Source organism: Mustela erminea, chromosome 21 (genome assembly GCF_009829155.1).
Source record: "Mustela erminea isolate mMusErm1 chromosome 21, mMusErm1.Pri, whole genome shotgun sequence".
Classification (NCBI taxonomy): Eukaryota; Metazoa; Chordata; class Mammalia; order Carnivora; family Mustelidae; genus Mustela; species Mustela erminea.
The window spans coordinates 31848950-31870059 of NC_045634.1; the positions used below are offsets into that span (position 1 = coordinate 31848950).

General features: G+C 43.4%; 1 long non-coding RNA gene across 3 annotated transcripts in view; it reads right to left on the minus strand.

Annotated features, from left to right (window-relative positions):
* Nucleotides 1–21110, minus strand: part of LOC116581695 — a 91841-nt gene that overhangs the window by 21211 nt on the left and 49520 nt on the right. Inside the window, exon 4 of one of the 3 annotated variants that reach the window (XR_004282180.1) lies at nucleotides 13413–13487. The exons of the other annotated variants lie outside the window; for them this stretch is intronic. This is a non-coding gene — a long non-coding RNA (uncharacterized LOC116581695). Of the gene's footprint in view, nucleotides 1–13412; nucleotides 13488–21110 lie in introns of those variants that run through there. 3 annotated transcript variants of the gene reach the window in all.

A 21110-nucleotide genomic window follows, 5' to 3' on the forward strand; every position in this document is an offset into this window, starting at 1 on the left:
AGACACAAAGAAAGAACGCGTGCAGATGGAGGGTTTTCACCAACCGCGCGTCTAGTTCCTAAATCAAGAGACAAAGCATTCTCAGCATTTGGCCCCCATCTGGTACCATCTCATCCTAAGCGGAACCACTAGCCTCATATCAAACCTAACAGTTTCCTCTTGCCTGGTTTTGTACTTCACACAGTATTGAACGCCTTTCATTGATTACTCATTTACTATCAGAAATTTAATATGTTTAAATAACTTTCATTTGAGCAGGCTACTTTTCGTGGAAGCAACACAAATGAAAAACCGCTATGAATTAATAATTTGCATAAAAATGTACCCACGCTGTGGTTAACTCTGATACATTTAAAACAAGTATGTCAGCAACGATGCCGCATAACTAGAAAGTTACAGCAACATGTGATCCCCAGGAACCTAATATACTGAGGGAAAAGGGAAACACTTCATTTACAACAGTATTAATTTACAAACACACACACAGAGTTAATGTTTAGGTTGTCATGCTATGGAATTAGCTTAAGCAATGTTTACTTTAAAATAGCAGTTTGGAGGGGCGCCTGGGTGGTTCAGTGGGTTAAAGCCTCTGCCTTCGGTTCAGGTCATGATCCCAGGGTCCTGGGATCGAGCCCCGCATTGGGCTCTCTCCTCCACGGGGAGCCTGCTTCCTCCTCTGTCTCTTTCTGCCTGACTCTCTGCCTACTTGTGATCTCTGTCTGTCAAATAAATAAAATCTTTAAAAAAAAATAGCAGTTTGGAAATTATTACCAGCAGATATAAAGTTCTATATTGTTTTCCAAAATCCTATTAGACAAGAAAAGAACAGATAAAACCCTCAGTTGGATAACAGATGATGAAAAAATTCCTGGGACATTTTGATGATCCAACCACTGGAGTCCACTTCTAAAGAAGAAAATGCAATCCCAGGCTGTAGAGACAGAAGGAAAATACCTAGAAGGAGTCTCCTCATAGACTCTGAAACTGGCATACCCTTTTTGGCATCTCTCACATGATCTCGTCGTGCCTTAAAACAGACTTTGCAAACTAGGTTGTATGGAGGACAGCAATCCGCGTGCTGAAAAGGTGTGGTAAGGGTGCCCCGTAATGAACGGTTGAAAGTACGGGGCACTTCAGGCTGGACAACAGAGTTCGGGGGACATGACAGCTGTCTCCAGATATTTTAAGACTTGTCATGTGAATAGTGAAATGGATTCAATCTAAACTTTTCTTGAGGACAGAACTTGCCAAAATGAAGCAACAAGGAAAAGATTTTGCTAAATATGCATTAAAAAAAAAATCTTACCTAATAATTACAGCCATCCAGCAGTAGGACTGACTGACTCAGAAGACAATTTCCTATTATAGTAGGAAGTAACCTTCAGGAGAATAGCTTTCAACAAATTTAAGAAAGTTCGGCCTCACGGTGGTAATTGGCAATAACAGAACGTGCTGACTCAAACAGGCCGTGAGTTACGCCGCTCTCCAGCCTCCGCAGAGGGCAGAGCCCGGTTTGGCGTGTTTCTGCCTACGCAGGGTGGGAACACAGAGGGCAGAGCTACGGGGTCTCTCAATGGTGAGCTGCGATCGTTTTCATATTCTGTAGCCACTGGAAAAGGTTCTGTATTACCTATTTTTCTTTAAAGAGGCTGACATTATGCGGTTAAATTTTGCCATCTGTTTGAACCCTTGGGCCAATGTATTTTGTTAAAAAACTAAACCTACTGAAACATTCTGCACTAACAGCTAGAGGATCTGCAGGACTGTTATCTACCCCTGCTCTCAATAAGGTGATGGAAGTAATGACGCAGGCACCAAAACCCCACCATCTCAGTGGCTTTATTAAAAAAAAAAAAAAAAAAAAAAGTTTTTTTTTGAGAGAGCGAGCATGAGCGCGCAGCAGTGAGGGGCGGGGAGGCAGAGGGAGAGAAGCCGGCTCCCCGCTGATCAGGGGCCGACGCGGGGGCTGGACTCCAGGACCCTGAGGTCATGCCCGGAGCAGAGGCAAGAGGCTCAGCCGCCTGGGCCCCCCAGGCGCCCTCCAAGGTTTAAAGAACAAAGTGTACTACTTGCCCACAGTACATGGGGGCCGCAAGATGCTGAGATCCGAGCTCCCATCTTGCCCACTCCTGACCCCGGGGTGCAGAGCAGCTCCTGGGAGAATGGGCGAGAAAGAACGAGTGGCCAAGGGCCTGGCTCCTGGTGGCCACAAGGCGGCCGCACACCCGCGCACTCACCCGGCACTGGCTGCGGGAAGCCAGGAAGCGCCGCAGAACCTGGGACCTTCTCATCACACCTCCTGCTTCGCGCTTTTGCTAACCCACAGGCCTACTTGAGATCTTTCTCTCTGTGTCAAATAAATAAAATCTAAAAAAAAAAAAAAAACAACAACAACCAAAAAACTATTATTTTAAAAAAATCATCCCCAAGGATATGTCTTTATGTCACCAAAATCCATCTTTTTTTTTTTAGATTTTTTATTTATTTGACACACAGATCACAAGCAGGCAGAGAGGCAGGCAGAGAGGAGGAAGCAGGATCCCCGCTGAGCAGAGAGCCCGATGCGGGGCTCAATCCCAGGACCCTGAGATCATGACCTGAGCCGAAGGCAGAGGCTTTAACCCACTGAGCCACCCATGCACCCCACCAAAATCCATCTTTGAGGGCAGCAGACAAGGCGATGTAGCTGTGAGGAGTGTTGTCCTGTGACACCCATGAAACACCCCACACACTCAGATACCATCCCTAAGCGACCTGAAATGGCAGTGGCTATTGTAGGTTGAATTTTAATTCCTTCAATATCATTCCCTGTACACCGTCAAGAGCTACCTATCTCCCTCCCCAATTCTACTCTCATGGGTTCCTTCCATGCACCCCTCTTTGCCCAGCAAGTTATGTCTCTCTTCAGTCTTAATAATCCATCATTTTCAATGAAACAGTCCTGGTGGATTCTCACAAAGCCATGCCTATTGATAAGCAGCTCAGATGGTTTCTGTATTTAACAAACATGTGTGGAATGTCCTCCCGTGTCAAGAAGGAGACAGAGTATAAGGATTTAGTGATGGACAAGCCATAGCTCCTGACCGCAGAGAAGTAACAGTGTACAGGGGCATCTGAAAACTAAATATGTGATCAGACGGAGAACCTCATAAATGTGAGCCTGTTTCCCATGTTCGTTGTTTTATTTCCCTCAAGTATTTAAACACGCTTAGTCCCAAATGGAAAACCACCTAGCATGGATTCCTGAAGGCTTGTCCTCACCTAAGGTTCGCAGTGGGGCTTGCTAGAAATAGAGCTTCCTGGGATCTCAACCAGAAAGTTCAGATCGTAAGTTTAGAATGAGTCCCGAGAATCTGCAATTTTCCGGAGCTTCCAAGGTGACTCTTCTACACAGTCCTGCTATAGAACCTCTGCGTTACAGCAAATAGTGAGATGGCCTTTCCTCATAAAGAAACCGATATAGACAAAGAAAGAAATGGGCAATGGAGGCAGTTGTTTTAATAAAACTTGTAAGGGCACATAGTGTATTGCCACAAACCAAAATACCAGAGGTAATGCAGGTCTAATTTTAAAATAAAAGTTTTACGAGTAACTTGTAGGTATGGGGAAAAGAATCTTTCTTGACGTAAGATGGTAAAAATGGAACAACCCCTAACATGACTTGTTAACATGAATGGTGGGAACAGACCACAGAAAAGCTAAACTACGGACTGTATCAATTTTTATCAAAGTCACATTAAGTGGGTAAACTGCTCACATTAAAAAAATTGGGAAATTACTCAAATTGGGTGGAATTAAAAATACATGATCAAGAATCTGTACAAACCTAAGGAAACAGGAATTGTTCAAGGACAATTTATCTTGCCTCAGAGGCAGGAGGCTCATCTAGTAAAGAAAAGATCTTGAATAAAATGGACCAAAATGGCCAAATAAGAAAAACAAGAAGTAATCAAGGCTGAGAAAGAGGCATTTGGGAGAGCTAAAAAGATTATAAAATGAAGTTAAGGAAGTGATAAATAAATCAATATACATCAGCGATGGGTCAGGAAAGGGAGACTGTGTAGGAGCTTAAAGTATATGCGAAGGCATTTTTCAAATACCAGAGGAACTGATATGAAAATTTATTGAGCAAAAAGACAGAATGTATATCTCATACATAACCACATAGCTAAGTGCCCTGGCTTATTCCCAGAGCTGAATATGGGAATTCAACTAGCAAAATGGGGTTTGGGAGAGGATCATTTAAATTCTATTGTATGGCCAGACCCCAAGCCCTGGGAATAGAGCATCCATCCACAAAGAAAGGAACTGCAAATATTAGCTACAAACCAGCTGATGGTGCAGAACTAGAAGGCATCAGACGAAGAAGATGCCTATAAAATCCAGCAACTCATAAATAAACTAGTAAGCTAGGAGAGTCTATACAATTCCAATAAATCTGAATAGCCACGCAGTTGACGTCTGGGTTGTAATCAGCGTAGCTATCTGATACCTCATGAGGCTATTACATGTGGGGGCAAGGGAAGTGAATACTAATTCATCAGAAATCAGAAACATAGCGTAAGAAGAAAAAACAGAGTGCACAACTGATGAAGTTCAAAGCAGCCAAGTAATTTAGGATTCAGTGAGAAATGGAGCTGCAATTCGGGGCACAGTTTTTGGAGTAGAACATCAGATCCCAGAACATATCAAAGGCTCTCCAAGTATAAGAACACAGATTAACACTGTAAGCAAGTTTGAGAATTAAAGCCAGCTTTGGAAAATTATGGACAGTTTGGGTCACCTCATTAGGGGATTGGTCACAGTCCATTGCATGACATCTGACACTCACTGTTTTTAAGCACGGACCTGCTTCTTCTATTATTAATTTCTACCTAAGGGCAAATGCCAAGAGAACTTACTTGAGTGTCTGCCTCCTGCTGCCATTTCAACTGTCAGGAACAGCAGGAGTCAGAAATGAAAGGTACCATCTTAAAGGAAACCTGTGCCGCAGTGTCATTTTAAAAACTGACAGCTTTGTGCAGTCCCAAATCGTAAGGGAAGGCGATTGTCACTTGTGCCTCCCATTGCCATTTTGACAAAGGAAGACATTCTCCCACATCCAAAGGCAACGGTAATTTGAAAATGGCAAGTAGAAACATATTTGCAAGTGGCAAGTGGGAACGGTCTTGACCTCAGTGACCGCAAACTGTTGAGAGATGGGGAAGAGCTCAGAGTCGGTTCCCAAGCAAAACAAGACAAAAGAACGACCACAAAACCACACACACAAAACTAAGAAAACGGAGGTTTCTGTCTGACCTTTCATATGATAAAGATAGTCTAATTTACAACGTGAGAGACCTCCCGATCAGAAGATAAAGCCAAGCCAGGAATGGAGTTAATCTGACTAAAAAAAACACAAAGAAACGATATGATTTTGTATTCTGTAGAAAAGGTAGTCGAGAAAAGATAGCTCTGAAGGCGTCAAGGCACTGAAATGAAAGAATGGACAGCTGTTGAAGACTGGTAAGATCCGGGATATTAAAAAAAAATTATTTCCAAACAGCAAAACTCAACGATAAGAAAGGGCCCACAGATCCTTGGAAACATTGTGTTTTTCCTCAGAACGCAGTTGATATCAAATAGGAAGACAAGGAGAATGGTTTACGATAATGAGGCAAGTTTTTGGAGGCACCAAGTGTGGGGAAAGTCCATTAATGGAAAGGAAAAATGAGATAGATACACATTCTTTTTTCCCTTCAGATAACTGTCACAAAATATAAGCATTTTAAAGAATACAAATGGCCATTCTCACGGCCCTTACTTTGTAAGAAGACATACGCTGAATTCAGTTCTGTTCTCCTAATGTGAGTCTGCGACACAGAAGAACAGGGCAGCAGGAGAGATGTGAGTTTGCTGGAACATCTGCCTCCACGGGTTACATTCCACTGGAAGGGGTACACTCAAGCTCATTTCCAAACTGCAAGACTGGAGTGCAGACATGGACCAAAAAGATGATATTCTCTAGGGAAATTCAAGGCAAGCCCAGTTTGATGAGTGCATTTGGAGAGACGGTCAAGGAAGCCTCATCAACCCTCCCAAACGTAGCAGGAACGATTCAGACTCTCAGAGCACAATCACAAATGGCAACATTATAGCAAATCGGGATACCGTAATGTCCCCTTTCACGGCAAGTGTGCTCTGTGGCCAGTCTGAGCTACAGACGCGACAGTATCCCGCAGCTCTCACAATTCACACTGGGGAAGCAGATGAATGGTTCCTTCTACTGAGTCGGTGTTAGGATCTGTTTTGAAAGGATGGGTTGGGCACTGCTCCATCATTTGAACAGTGGTCTGTAACGATCCACGCGGTCTATGGGATTACCTGGGACAATATTCTGGGGGCTCTTCTACCACCATTTTCTTCTTCAACCTGAGGAACTTCTAACTACCTTCATTCAGAGCGACCAAGTCAGTCAGGGTTTAAGTGTGATTTTCCATCACCGCCATTAGGATGCAGGTTATGTTCTGCTTCTTTCAGTTTTTCACATCTACAGGAAGCCTAATTTCTGACTATTTAACACCCGAAATAGTGGCCACTCTTCTGACAGCAGGTGCTGTTGATCTGACCTTGAGTGCTGAATTAACTCTCCTTTGCCAAGACGCTTTAAGGCAGACCAGTAAGTCGGAAATTATTTATGGCCTTTTCAGTGAAAAATATCTAAAACGGGTCTTTCGAAAATCTACCATTTACTAGTAGAAAAACTTTGGAGAGATCAGTTACCATATTTCATCCTAACCTGAGGATAGAGCAAACCTTAAAGAATGGGAAAAGTAAGCCATGTGAAATACTTGTCGCCTACGCCCACGTGGGACGGTTCGTTTCACTAAGATGCTTTTACTTAAAAGAGCTGATAGAAATAAACATAATAAATGAGCCCCAAGGAGAATGGATTCCTTGATATAAGCAATTGCTACAGAAGTGCACTAGAAGTAGAGGTTGACTCATGTTTACGTGTGAATTCATCTGCGCATCCAGCATCGGGTGAATGGGCCAGCCGGTACGTCCCCGTGGCTATCCTTCCCCTAAGATTGAAGGAAATTCAGCTCATGAAGTTCTGACCCCTCATGCCTGACCCAAGCCCCATGTTGGGGGCTGCCCTCCACCCAGACATAAAGTTTTATTCTTGCAAGAATAAGGAGCGAATGAGGTCTCCTGTGTCTAGCACGTCGACCTGTTTCCCTGCCCCCCCCCCTTTGACTTGCCTGCTTTGTGGACTGCCCTCCCCTGACCTACAAACTGCATGCGGTCTTGGGCTTTTGAGCTATTATAGAGCTATGACCTTCCGCGGCTCTGGACCTCTGACTTCCTGGTCCACCCTCTCTCCAGCCCTGGCCCACGTTTAATTCTCCATTTCCCACTTGCTCTACGAGTCTGGGTTCTGAGGTCAGCCACTGCCCATGGATCAGCCTGATGGCTCCGGCAAGGCTCAGTGGAAGTGGACAATGTAACACCTGGGATGGGCGTATTCGAGCCCTGATTCCTGAAAGAATGAAATATACATCACACAGGGCTCGTGATCAGGTGTTACAACAAGGGGAATGTGTTCAGTGGCTACTACATCATGCGCTACCTGCCGCCTATCTGGCATCCCAATCAATTCTGTGTTTCCTGCTTAGTTAGAAGCTTCGGGGGTGGGGGGGAGTGTTCCTGGCACACTGTTTTACTTCAGAATCACCCCTTTACTTCCTGTTCTCCTTCTGTAAAGAAAACTGCAATATCCCTTTGTTTTCCTAACCTTTCCGTTTAGACGATCCAGAATGTGATACAAATCAAACGTTTCTGGGGGGACCTGGGGGCCTCAGTCAGTGAAGGATCTGACTTCGGCTCAGGTCATGGTCTCATCAGGGTCCTGGGATTGAGCCCCGAGTCGGGGCCTCTGCTTGTCTCTCTCCCTCTCTTTCTGCCCCTCTTTCTGCTTGTGCTCTCTGTCTCAAAATAAACAAATAGTCTTTTTTTTTTTTTAAATCAAATGTTTTTCAGTGTAGCTAATCCTTTCTCTCTTGACATTGCATTATTATTGGTCACCAGTGACATTTTAATTGTCTTCTTTATTCCTCATACTTAGAAATTCTACATCAAACCATGAGCGCTGAATGAACACAAAGGATTAAGAAACCCAACGGCAAGGAGGACTAAAGCATAAAGAGTAAAATTTTAAGGAACCCAGAGACTGGATGATGTCAGTCTCAAAGACAACCCATCCTGAATATCAGACAAACCAGTCCAATCAAAAGATGTTAGGCAAGTAGCGTATTCAAGTTGTCAGGTAGGCACCAAAGCCAAACGCCACACTTAATTCAGGAAACAAGGGCGGCCAGTGCAAAACCTGGGAGACGGTCCGGTGCATACCCAGGGAAACACACTGTTCCAGCATCTAAAGATCAGCTACCAGCGAAACTCGGCGATCTACAGCCTGGACCAAGAGTGCGTCCCAGGACCTTTTGCCAAGACTACAACCATCTCTGAGCCCACTGGGAGAGGCAAGAATGAAGATCTGGAGAAAAGAATTAGAAGGAGGAAAATAATGGCAGATTCTGACCCCACCACAGAAGACGCTAGAGAATTTTGACCATCAACTGTTTCTTAAAATCTTTCTTTCCTTTTTTCTAAGACTTGCTAATTTTCCAACAACTTCTTTTATTCTTCAATCTCTATTTTCTTTGAAAAAATTCTTTCTTGTCTGAACAGAAAATTTAGATCAGAGCTTGGTTCTCTTTCTTTCCACGGAGAGATCGAGACAGAGACAGAGAGACAGCAATTGAATGGACAGGTCCAATTTGGACTCCCTACATTACTTCAAATTTAACATATCAGATAAAAAACCCATCCTCTCTGAAATCAACTTAATTAGATCTTTCAAAACCAGAAGGGAGAGGGACAGTCGCAGGACATGAATCCTATCACTGAAAACCTCACTGGGCACCATTGCACACAGATGCCCAGATGATGTCATTGGAATATCCCTCTTTTCTTCACTAGGCTCCTTTCTCAAATAGCCTCTCCCGTCTCTGTGGTCCTTGGATGCTGCACAGGTACATCCTTCCAGCTTCCCCCCAAAGGACAAGAAATGTTCTTCCTCAACAGATCCAATTGGAGGCCAAGCATTCGACTTCATTTTCCTATTTTGGATTAAATGTCCATCTTCAAAGTAATTACTGTGGCCAGAGGTGTGGAATCTACCGGCCTGGGCCACAAGAGCCAGAAAGATGGACACAGACAAGGCGTGGGTGGGGACTGTTTCTCCAAAGCAAGTAAAATGCTCTTCCCACAAGTGGGAAAGGAACATTGGACAAAGAGATGTCTAAAACGGTTCCTCCTTCCCCTATCTAAAATAGCCCCTCATTTAACTGCTCATTTTTACACATCTCCTTCATAGAAGCTATAATATTTGTAATTGTTTTAATTCTCTTTCACTTGTCCATCATCTAACACACTAAAAAAAAGTTCCATTAAGGGCAGGAATCTTTTTTTTTTTTAATCCTGAATGAGTAGCACAATTCCTGGTACATTTTTTCAACTCAATATCTATCTTCAAAAAATGGAAGAACTGTACATCACGCACGTGAAAAAAATACACGGAAAGACTTTTTTTAAACATTAGCAGCTGTCCGTGTGATGAAGCATGATATCATTGTTTTTCTTTATTTTTTTTTTCCTAAATGTCTATGCATAACATAGTTTGCTTTTTATTTGTTGTTGTATACAAACTATCACTTTCTAATGTTTGTTTAAAACTGTGAAACGCTCTGAAGTTTCCCTGAATTGCCTGGAGGGGGTGCACTCAGGAGCATGTGCGGAAATTGTCGGGGACAAAGATAAGAGGCGTTTAACGGGGGAGGACCAGCCGGACTGGAGCCTGAAGAAGAGATTCCATCAACAGCCTCCCTCCCATTTTATCAAATGCCTTTGTTATTCTCCAAAAATTCAAAGTATCTGCCAAAAACCATATCTCACACAAATTGGTTTATTTTTTTATGCCAACCCTGCCTTGACGTTATATCCATGTATCATTTTTCTAAACACAGGTGCAGCCAGTCTGCAAAGCATACGAAATAGGTGCTGTGGCAAGGAAGAAGCAAGAGAACTTTACCAAGCCAAGAGCAGAGATGGGCCTAGGCTTGGGGCATCAGGGAAACGTGACTGAGCAAGTCATGAACTTCACACTTCCCAAGCAGTGAGCGCGTGGGGCGCCTGCGGGAGTAGTTGGTCAACTTGGTTTTGGCTTAGGTCGTGATCTCAGGATCCTGAAATCCAGCCTTTCCCGCCCTTTCCCCTTGCTCTCTAAAATAAATAAATCATCAAAAAAATAAATAAATACTACTACTGAGCATGAATTTTTGTGACATGCAGAGAGCTTTTGCTACCTGTGGTCATCAGAGACACTTGAAATATCCTCCTAACCTTTTCATGTTTACCAGTTGCAAAGGTCTAAAGGCGTCCTTCCTCACGCGTCCGTCTGTATGTGACTTTCCTTTCACAGTAGATGAGATTTTCACCTCACCCTCTCCTGCCGGTCTCAATAATGCCTTCATCCCACCACCAGACTTGCCCACACATGAGGGGCCCATCTTAGAAGGAAGTCCTCCCCAAAGCCTTCATACTGTGAAATGGCTCTCAGTTACTTAATTGTGGAACACTGAACTGTCTGGGAAGGACCCCACAGCCTGAGATGACCTCCATCAATGCTAATGTCAGCGGTTTACAGAAACCACCAATGGGAGTCTTTTTTTCTTTTTTTTTTTAAAGTAAGTTTAACACAAATGTCATCATTCTTCTGGTGCTTTGATCTCACAATGACAAGTGCTAGATGTTAAAGAAAAGATTCTTAAAATCACTTTCAGATGCATACAGGAAGCAGCTACATTGTAGAGATCGCAAAAATACCATCACAGAACAAACGAGGAGAAAAAAAGGAAAAGGGTACTTTTGTGGAGGGAAAAATCTTCCAGCGACAGCTTCATACGCACATTTTTAAGAAGTGCTTTATTTCAGCCAACTTTGATGGAATTAAAGGCAATCAGCTCTAAAAACCAAGCATCTATCTGATAATGATAAGGAAACTTGTGGTGAAAAATACATGAAAAGAGTTTGAAAAAACGGTTTTGTGGAAATTGAGGAAAATTTTTAAAAAGCAATGCTTCTCAATGAAAGTACCATTTTATCTATGTGTCTGTAGTAACTTGTGTTGTGACAAACTTCAGTGAGGGAGACCTTTTAAGTTGACTCTTCTCCATCCCAGCTAGATCTCCCGGGCAGACTTCCCGTCTCCGCAACCACAGTCCATCCCTTAAGAGCACTGTGACCCCGGCAGGTGGCTTAACATTTCTGTGCCTTAATGTCCTTGGTAAAGCAGGGATATGGTACTTCCCTCGCAATTAAATGAACTAAGTTCTCTACGTGGTAGCGATCATCACTTGGTATAGACTCCGCAGAGCATTTCGTGTCTACTTCTACTCTTCTGTCACCTGTATAAAACCTTATATTTAGTGGCCTCTTCATTTCCTGGCCGTTGTCCAACTGGACTAGAAACATAAAAGAGAACAGAAGTCATGCCATAGAGGTTCAGATCGCCATTAGACTGCCGAAGTCCCAAGCAGAGTGAGGGTGCTCAGTGTCGATTAAAGAAGTGTCGTTCCTCACTACGCACGAGGCATTTTAGGAGTCATGTGTACTGAAGAGCTTTATAAATGCATCTGATCAATTATTTTACTAAACAGGTAAAACAACATGTTGCTAAAAAATCGCAGATTACTCAGTGAGACTCTCAGACGCTGTCATTTTTCCCACAGATGTGTTTATCTGATTTACATCGAATTGTCTCTTTCCAGTGGAATCAAAGTGTTGGTGCATTTAATGTGTGACTATGCCTGGTCGAGCTCTTTTGATAATATCTGCTTCTTCCCAGAGAGGCCACAGAAGGGGAAGGGGAAGGGAGTGGACTTTGGTCCTTCCTAGGTATTATCTCTAATCAGAAACCACCTCATCTGATGTCCAGTCCACGAGCAGGTCACAGGGCAAACGAACTCGCGACAGCGTGAAGGGTAAGCGTTTCATGATCTGTGTTCTGTGGGTTTGGTCACTGCGCATTGCCAATGCCCCACCTTCCTCATGCTCTCTTGCTTGGTTTCACTGCTTGAAAGTACAGCTAACAGAAATGTATATGTGTTAACAATCACCCGGAGATCCAAACGGCCTGTTATAGTCAAACACCCTAGAGAGATATGCTGATAGAAGAGAGGGGGAAATTAGCCGTAAGGAAATAATTCGAACTAAAAACCTTTCTTCCCCTCCAACCTCCAGAGGCAACAACTCCCTCCCAAAAGGAGGAAGAGATCCTGAGTTGCTGGAAAGGAGGTGAACTAGCAAGGACAAAACATCTGTTTCAGGGACATCCCTGAGAACTGGGCAAGGGAGAACAGCAGACTTCACTAGAGAACTACACGAGACGAATGTTTAGTAAAAAAGACATTGGTGAGCGCATTAAAGAATGCTGCTCAACTTTACTTGATCTGCGTCTTACAAAATTTACTAGATACACAAACAACGATAAACTCCTCTGAGCCTCCATCTTCTCAACAAACGACTCTCATAAGGATGATAGGATGAGGTCATGCGTAGAAAACGAGATTGCCGATCTTAAGATGTTAGCATTGTGCCCAGGGAGAGCTAAATAGAAGTTAATTCCTCTTCCTGTTTCTTAGACGGGATATCAGAACTCTTTGGCCAAAGGGGCTATTGGGATGATCAAATGAGCTAAGTTGCATAGAAAGAGCTTTGGAAAACGTAAAGCATCCTCCTGCTAATCATCACGATTAACTACTACAACTAGCAGGAAAATTATGTCTGGTCAGCTGACATGGATCTGAGCGTCCAGGCTGACACTGAAGGCGCTCTTGAGTCAGTGTCAGGTTCTTGTTGACTGCTTCAGTGTGGTGCAAAGTTCTCTGTCTTGGGCATCGAGAACCCTGGGTTTGACTTCAGTCTGACGAGTAATACTTCTGTGCATAGGTCACATCCTTACCAAAATTTGCTTTGACCTTTTAAACAATGCAAATGGTTATAATACCTATAATACCTACTCAACGGTAGTCACAGCCTTTAAGCGAAGTCATGGAGGTAAAAGTCCTTGGACATAAAAGTCCTTGTGAAATCCTAGGGAGGCAGCAGCAGATCCAAGAAGGAGCTTTGGCTGAGTTGGATTCTCAGCTCTGAAGGCCAACAAATTGCTTATGTTCTCGGAGTCTGTTTTTCAACCCTGCTTTCCAAGGTCATCGTGAAGATCAAGTCAGGAAGCATGTCAGCCACACCCCCTCTAAGAGCACAGGAGCCATCTGCACGCCCACTGGAATCCAGTGGAAAAGTGAAAAGGACCACCAGAAGCTTGAAATTTCCCTGAGGTTTTTCAGCTGAAAATTTGTTGTATTTTATGAAAACAATGCACGTCCCTGCAAAATATGGGTGTTTATTTTAATTTTAAAAATCTTCCCCGGCCCCACATCTTGCAATAATATTAATTTTCCCGGAAGAAACACCATGCTTACCCACTGATTTAGGGTAACTCAGCACAACACGGCCTGGCATATGTATCCAGTTGGAGAACAGACTATTGCAAATTACATCACAGCAATTACATCATCATATTCCTCCCCTCCAAACGGCTGCTGGCGAGTTGCCATCCGAGATTTCCTAGCTCTTTTACCAAGGACACTTCTTCCTCCTCTGCGTTCTCTGGAAGGATGCAGCCCACAGATCTCTGTAACACAGATAAGCCATCCCAACCCACTGACAGCAGGTTCTTCCGTAACCTAATCTCTTTCCAAAAAAGTTTGTTCGCCTCTCGTTCTGAACATTTTAAGATTATTTAGAATGCATCCAAATTGTCTCAGACTGAAACTAGGTTGTGGTTAACCTGCAGACCATTTTTCAATAGGACTGGAAAATTCAATCTTGCACGGCCGGATCCCAAGTTATATAATCTAAGAATATAAAAACCGATTTGCTGTTTTAAGTAACTGTAAAAATTGCTATCATCCTGTATGTTTAAAAATGTGTCTGTCTGGATTTAGGCTCCAGATGTAGTGGATAAGTTTAGGCTATTTTCGTCTTTCAAACTAAATATATAAAAACACTTGGTTAAAATTGTAATTCTGCATTTTGGTGATTCAATCTTCTGTCCTAGCTGTAGCATTAAAACTGTATATTCCTTGAATGCAGCCTCCATGTCTCATTCAACTTTGCATCCTGCCTATCACTTGGAAAGCAGCCCTGCCTATAACAGGAGCTTGCAAAAGTTTTGTTCAATGTGTGAATTACGGATCTTTCGATAAATTCCCCTTGAGCCTTAATGGCTAACTTTCTCTCACAAGTCACTTCATGGGTCCTGTAATTCAACCTGTGTTTATTCATTACAAAAAGTCTGGAGTCAAATAAATTTGTTTCTCTAAAATTGTATGATTTATTGGAACTCCTTATGTCTGGGTCATTCAAGTAAAAAGCCTATATACTACAATTAGGAGAATCTTGTCTAATGAAAAGAAATGCTCAGAGGCACTACAAGAATTTTCTGATTTTCTATTTAAAAAATCAGTAATGGTTTCAGCTAAACACATTTGAAAAATCAATTATCTTACATAACCAAATCTAACATGCTCCCACAGGCTTCACGTCAATTCAGTGTTCTGCTGTGTGGCTTTTCATTATTCTGTTGTTTTATATGGTAACAGTGTGACTTCTTAGTAGGAACCTATAATAATTCCTGGATCTTTGTTCGTATTAGCCTTGGCTGATGAAATCGGAGTTCATTACTTATAAGAACCATATATCAGGGCACCTGACTGGCTCAGTCGGTAGAACATGTGACTCTTAATGGCAGGGTTCAAGCCCCACACTGGGCACAGAGCTTATGTAAAACTTAAAAATAATAATAATAATAATAATCAAAATAATCAGGTATCTATATTATGATGTCTTTATGATACAACTGTCTCTCTTCTATTGATTCTTTAAGACTCAAGTAATCTCTTCCTCTCTGTTCCCCTCTTGGCTGACTGATACTAATTTGCTGGTTATTTTGATAGAAATAAGTTTGACTTAAATTGTGTAAAATACCTCTAGGAAGGATGCCACCTAACTGAATAAGAAATGACATCTTGTATCTATCTCTCCAGAATTTTATATCTTCTAAACAGAAAATGTCTTTTATTTTAGAAAAAAATATCCTATTAAAATATTTCATGACATTAAATAACTCCTGTTTTTAAAAAAAGAAAGATGCTAATTATTAGGGACCCTAAATTATATATACCATATTTCAAGTTGATAGTTTCTTCTACTTTCCAAAGACCAAAAATCAATCTTTTAGATATGCTAAAAGCAAAATGACTAAAAAAGTACTAGCTGACAATTTGTTAGAGCTGCCCACCAAAAACAACACAAACAAAAAAGTCTGAAGTGTCGACCCCCTTTTGGACACAAAGCTGCTACCACGACTGTTTTCCTTCCTACTAATACTAAAATGCAATTATCACTTTGTCAACTTAGATTTTTATTTATTTATTTGAGAGAGAAGGAGAAAGAGTGTGAGCGGGGGTGGGGGGGCAGAGGGAGAGGGACAGACAGTCTCCACGCTGAGCTCAGAGTCGGAGGCCATTCTCATGACCCTGACTGAGACCATGACCCCAGCCAAAATCAAGACTCAGGACACTTACCACCTGAGCTGCCCAGTACCTCTCACTTTATCAACTTATCAAAGAGTACTATCCCATTCTTTTTATCGACATGACCAGTAGGTTTACAAATTATTAGTACTATAGCTACTATATCCAAAGTTATAAATACTATATGGTTATTATCACAAGGTATCTTTCCAAATCTTATACAAAAGGAGATTATGCAACCACTGACCTCAGTGAAACAGAGTCTGATTCTCTGCATACTAATTCTATGAATGTGAGCTTGGATCAGAAATGCATTCAAAGCATGCAACATACCATCCTTTAAAAGGCGCAAAGATCGGAGAAGAAAACGTAAGAATCTGAGGGTAATCCAATTAGGCGTGGTGTAAGGTTGTAGGAACATCACACGCTCCGTGCTTGCTCCATTGTGTGTTTTCCTACAGAATTAGCTATCTTACGAATTATGCAAAAATGCAACTTGAGGATGTTTATTTTATTCTGGATGGAAAAACAGTAAGTGAATTTGGGGCTCTTGGATTTGAGCTACTATTCAGCTGACAGTAGATGAATGAATAATATACAGAAGGAGGAGACTCTCCGGGACAGGAGGATCATAAGCCCAGGTCTGCGGAAGGACTCTGGTTATCATGCGGCTGACTGAACAGGAAGGACAAGAAGGAGCAAAATGCATGCTCGACACCTGCCTCCAGTGTGTCTGTGTCTCAAGTGTAGTCACAGGAATGTTTCAAGTAAATAAAAGCATTGGGGCGGGGGGGGGGGGGGGGGGTTGGTAGAGAAAGGAAAAGGGTAAAGGAGCCCAGATGCCTGGAGGGCAAAGAAAAAAGGTCTGAACATGGTCTACGATTTAAAAAAAGGAGCCCAGAAGAGCATGCAGAGCCTGGAAGAACAGGAAAGTTTCAGAACTTTCAGGTCTCTCTGAGAAGGGAGTGGGAAATTGGGAATTTAGGGGGCAGTGTGGCAGGTTTGGTAGATGCGGAACTGAGAGTCTGAAAACGACAGAGCTTAGCTGGAGATCTCAAAGCCTGAGCAATGTTTTTGAAGACTGAAATCCAAAGGGTAGTCCTTCTGTTCTGGCAATATGAAATAAAGACAGAAGTCCGCAGGATCTGGGAAGCAGAGCAAGCGGGAGGAGCCTGAAAAGTTATCAAATTGATGCTGAAATAACTAAAGACACAAAGGAAACACAGATTATGACCCAGTGCTGCTATCATGGTGGAAGGTGCAAACTGATAAGTTAATTCTATCGAAGACTCACTCTGGGGCTTGTTGAAAATCAGCATCCTCATACACAAATTTTATGGAAATTCCATCTCAAAGCATTTGGCTCGAAGGATAGAGATTTTGGCAAAGACAAGCCAGTGACATCAGGCCAGGGACATGCAGTAAGCGTGTCACCCCTTCTTGTGGGGATGCTCTCAGGTTACACGGATCGTTTCCAGTCCATCCAAGAGGGGAGGCATGCAGGAACCTGGAAAGCCGTGAATGAGAATCTCAGCCCTCCCGGAGCATCTCCGCCTCCAGCCAACCTTGCCATATTTACCTGTTAGCACTGGAAACTACTTTGACAAGCCAAATTACCCAAATCTAACTTCCATTTTACAGATACAGTCTCTTAATACTCCTAATTGCTGCATTTCTGTGTTATCCAAAGATTATAAAGCAATGAGTAGCCAACTTGCACAGACAGTCACATTGTAACTGCACTTTAATGACCACCATGTGGAAACAGACCATCATTTATCTTCTGCACCACATGGCCTGGGGGGCCGAGTGCGGCAAGCCTGGCTGAGATCTATCACCATGGGTTTAAAGGAAACAGGAAGGCCTAGGGGGAGGGACTGGGGTCACAGGAAGCTCTGATGGAATTTGATCCTAGCAATAAAGAATTACTGTTGAGCTTCTGGTCAGGGAATTGAAGGGAGCCATCAGACCTTGACCTCTGCAAGATTACAAAATATTTCTATACTACGGTACCTAAGTAGACAGCCATCTTCAAGGGAAAACAGGTTTTGTAAAATTAAAAAAAATATATATATATATTTTTTTAATTATATATATTATATATGTTATATATATATATATATATATATATATATATATATATATATATGAACTCCATCCATATCCAGTCTGTTATCCCCAATTCCATCCTGACCATCATTTTTATCAGCATCTTTCAATGGAGGCAGAAAACATACAGGAAGAATTTTTTTTTAATTGATTCATTTATTTTAGAGAGAGAGAACAAGTGGGAAAGGCAAAGGGAGAGGGAAAACGAATCCCAAGCACTCCCCACTGAGTATGAAGCCCGACTCAGGGCTCGATCTCAGGACTCTAAGATCATGACCTGAGCCGAAACCAGGAGCCAACCACTCAACCGCTCAGCCCTGACCCCCACCACACACACAGTAAATTCTACCATATGAAATAGAACAAGTTAGAAAAAAATGTACTGCCCAAGAGTCCAAGTGCTAAACAAGAATCTATAGGCTCAACACTGAGCTTAATAAAACAGAATATTTAATGGAGACAGAAATAACATACTGGTCCAGGGAAATGCACCAGTTGGGATGCAGAAGGTGCAAAGGTGGCACCTGATGCGCGGACCCTACCCACCGGTTATACCATGAGTCGGGGGTAACAGTATCAGATTACAGTTCTTTCTGGAATCTACCACAATCACATGATAATTTGCAAGCAGACCTAAAACTGAAGTAAAGTTAGAGGAACCATGCAAAAGAAGAAATCCTAGTATAAACAAGAAGGAGCTGTCCAGTAGGACAAGATGAAGAGAGAGACAGAAAAGCAGATGGGAGACACAGGCAGCCGAGTGCTGGGACCAGGTTAACAGGCAGGGCAGGGCAGGGATCTCTGACGCACTGGACAATGGGTCAGTATCTGTGCTGTAAACGCTCCAGGCCTGGACAAAGGAAGGCTACCAACACGAAGCCGCTCAATGAGTGGTTGGGAAGAAACACCGCGGCAGCGCCCAGCACACCAGTGAAAAGGGGAGTCCAGGAGTCCCTGCTGCTGAGCCCCTCGGACTGGCTTGAACCTGTTTCCAGTCTGTGTGCGGGTTTGTTCTGAAGTCCTTGTTGTTTGGGGGTTGCCATTAAATAACTGTCTCCCTATGAACTCACGTGAGTCCACACTCAATGCAATAAAGAGAGTCCCAGGGCACCTGGGTGGCTCAGTGGGTTAAGCCTCTGCCTACGGCGCACATCATGGTCCCATGGTCCTGGGATTGAGCCCCACGTTGGGCTCTCTGCTCAGTGCAGAGCCTGCTTCCCCTCTCTCTCTGCCTGCCTCTCTGCCTGCTTGTGATCTGTCAAATAAATAAATAAAATATTTTAAAAAATAGAGTCCCATGAAAGATTTTTTTTTAAACCCACTACAAAAAAAAGCTGGGGGGGGGAGCCCCCAGGGTGTGGAAGATTTCAGTAGCGCAAACTAAAAATATTTAGGTGCTTTATTATTTTTTTAAGATTTTATTTATTCATTTGACACACAAAGAGAGAGAGAGAGATCACAAGCAGAGGGAGCAGCAGAGGGAGAGGGAGAAGCAGGTTCCCCACTGAGCCAGGAGCTGGATTAGGGGCTCGAACCCAGGACCCTGGGATCATGACCTGAGCCCAAGGAAGCCCTACTTAGGTGCTTTAGACTAGAGTAAATGTGTTCATGAGCTCTCCATCTCTGTTTAACCCGTAAAAGCAGAATTTCCAACTTCCCTAATTCATTGACCTTCTCAGTATTAATGAAAAAGACAGCAGTGACAAAAGCCTCCTGGGCTCTGCTCCTGCAGCAGAAGAATCACAGGAACCCAGTCCTCCCCGCGGGCCTTCCTGCCGGCCTTCTTGCTGGCCCCCTCCACAAAGAATGGGACGGGCTGGGTGGGTGCATCCCAGGCCGGGGCCGCAGGTGCGCATCTCTGCTGTAAGTGCAGTGGTTTGCAGAACACCCAGACCAGCAGCAGCCTCACCAGGAATTTTGGGGAATACAAACTCCCTTCTGTACACCTACAAACTCAGAAACCCTGGGGGTGGAGCCCGTTGCTTTTAACAAGCCCTCCAGGAAATTCTGAAGCACACGAAAGCTTGAGAACCTTGGCTCGAACAGCCCCTGGCCTTAAATAGGCGACCTCAGAATCGCTCTCCCCTGGGGTGGTGCGCAGTGACGGAGAGACGCTTCCTCTCCATTCAGGCGCCCTGACAGCTCACTAAGAATGTCAGCAGGAGGGACAGCTTACATTTTCTACGCAGTACTCACTCTTATTAACAGTAATAATTCCAAGCCCTCTGGCTTCTGTTTGCTCACCTCTGCCTAATATACAACCCTACCTTCCCTCAAAGCCTCTCCCCACTTCTGAAGTCGCAGAGGATCTCAAATTTGTTCCTGAGAAGCACCCTAACACCTTCGGCCTCTGTCTGCCCTTGGTTCCATCCATGGCCCGAGGCCACTGAGAGCTATGGGCCGTCCAGATCACAGTGCCCAAGGCAGCAGACTACTTAGGAAAGAGCTTAGAATATTTCTTCTGAAGTTACATTTTAGAAGCAGGTGCACTGTCTTTGTGTCGTTTATGTTACAGATCAAAAGAAATGTCAGTGTGCAAAGATGCCTCCATGCACATTGTACATCAGACTCAAAACGCTGATTTTTGGGGCGCCAGGGTGGCTCAGTGGGTTAAAGCCTCTGCCTTCGACTCGGATCGTGATCCCAGGGTTCTGGGATTGAGCCCCACATCAGGCTCTTTGCTCAGTGGGGAGCCTGCTTCCCCCCTCTCTCTTTCTGCCTGCCTCTCCGCCTACTTGTGATCTCTGTCTGTCAAATAAATAAATAAAATCTTTTTTTTTAAAATGCTGATGCCCCCCCCATCATTCTATAGTGGCTGGAGAGCTGAGACATCGGAGAGAGGGCACAAGAGCTCCCTCCCAAGGTTCCCCCATCAACTCTTAATGGACAGGAAATCTAAGAGATTATCCAGAAGCCACGCGCATTTGAATCCGTGTTGTAAGGAGGGCTTCTAAAACCTTATCGGTGAAGGAATCCCAACAGCAATCACGGTAGTTGACAAATCTAGTGGCATTGCGGAGGGAAGAATCTGGCACGGGGTAAACATCTACTGGGAGATGAACAAGAAAGGTAAGCTAACTTCCTACAGCACCAGAGCAACTGTAAAACTCCACGCAACGTATTAATTTCTGACAGAAGACAATGAAAAGAATGCAGGGACCCATCCAGCCCCTTGCTGATTCTTTTGTCTTTTAGTATATCTCTGTCCTGTGGATGGACTGCTCATTCTTTATAAATTTTTTAACTGGCAGCTTCAGTATGAACTCAGCCATAGTAGAATATACTCATCTTGGAGGTATTTAT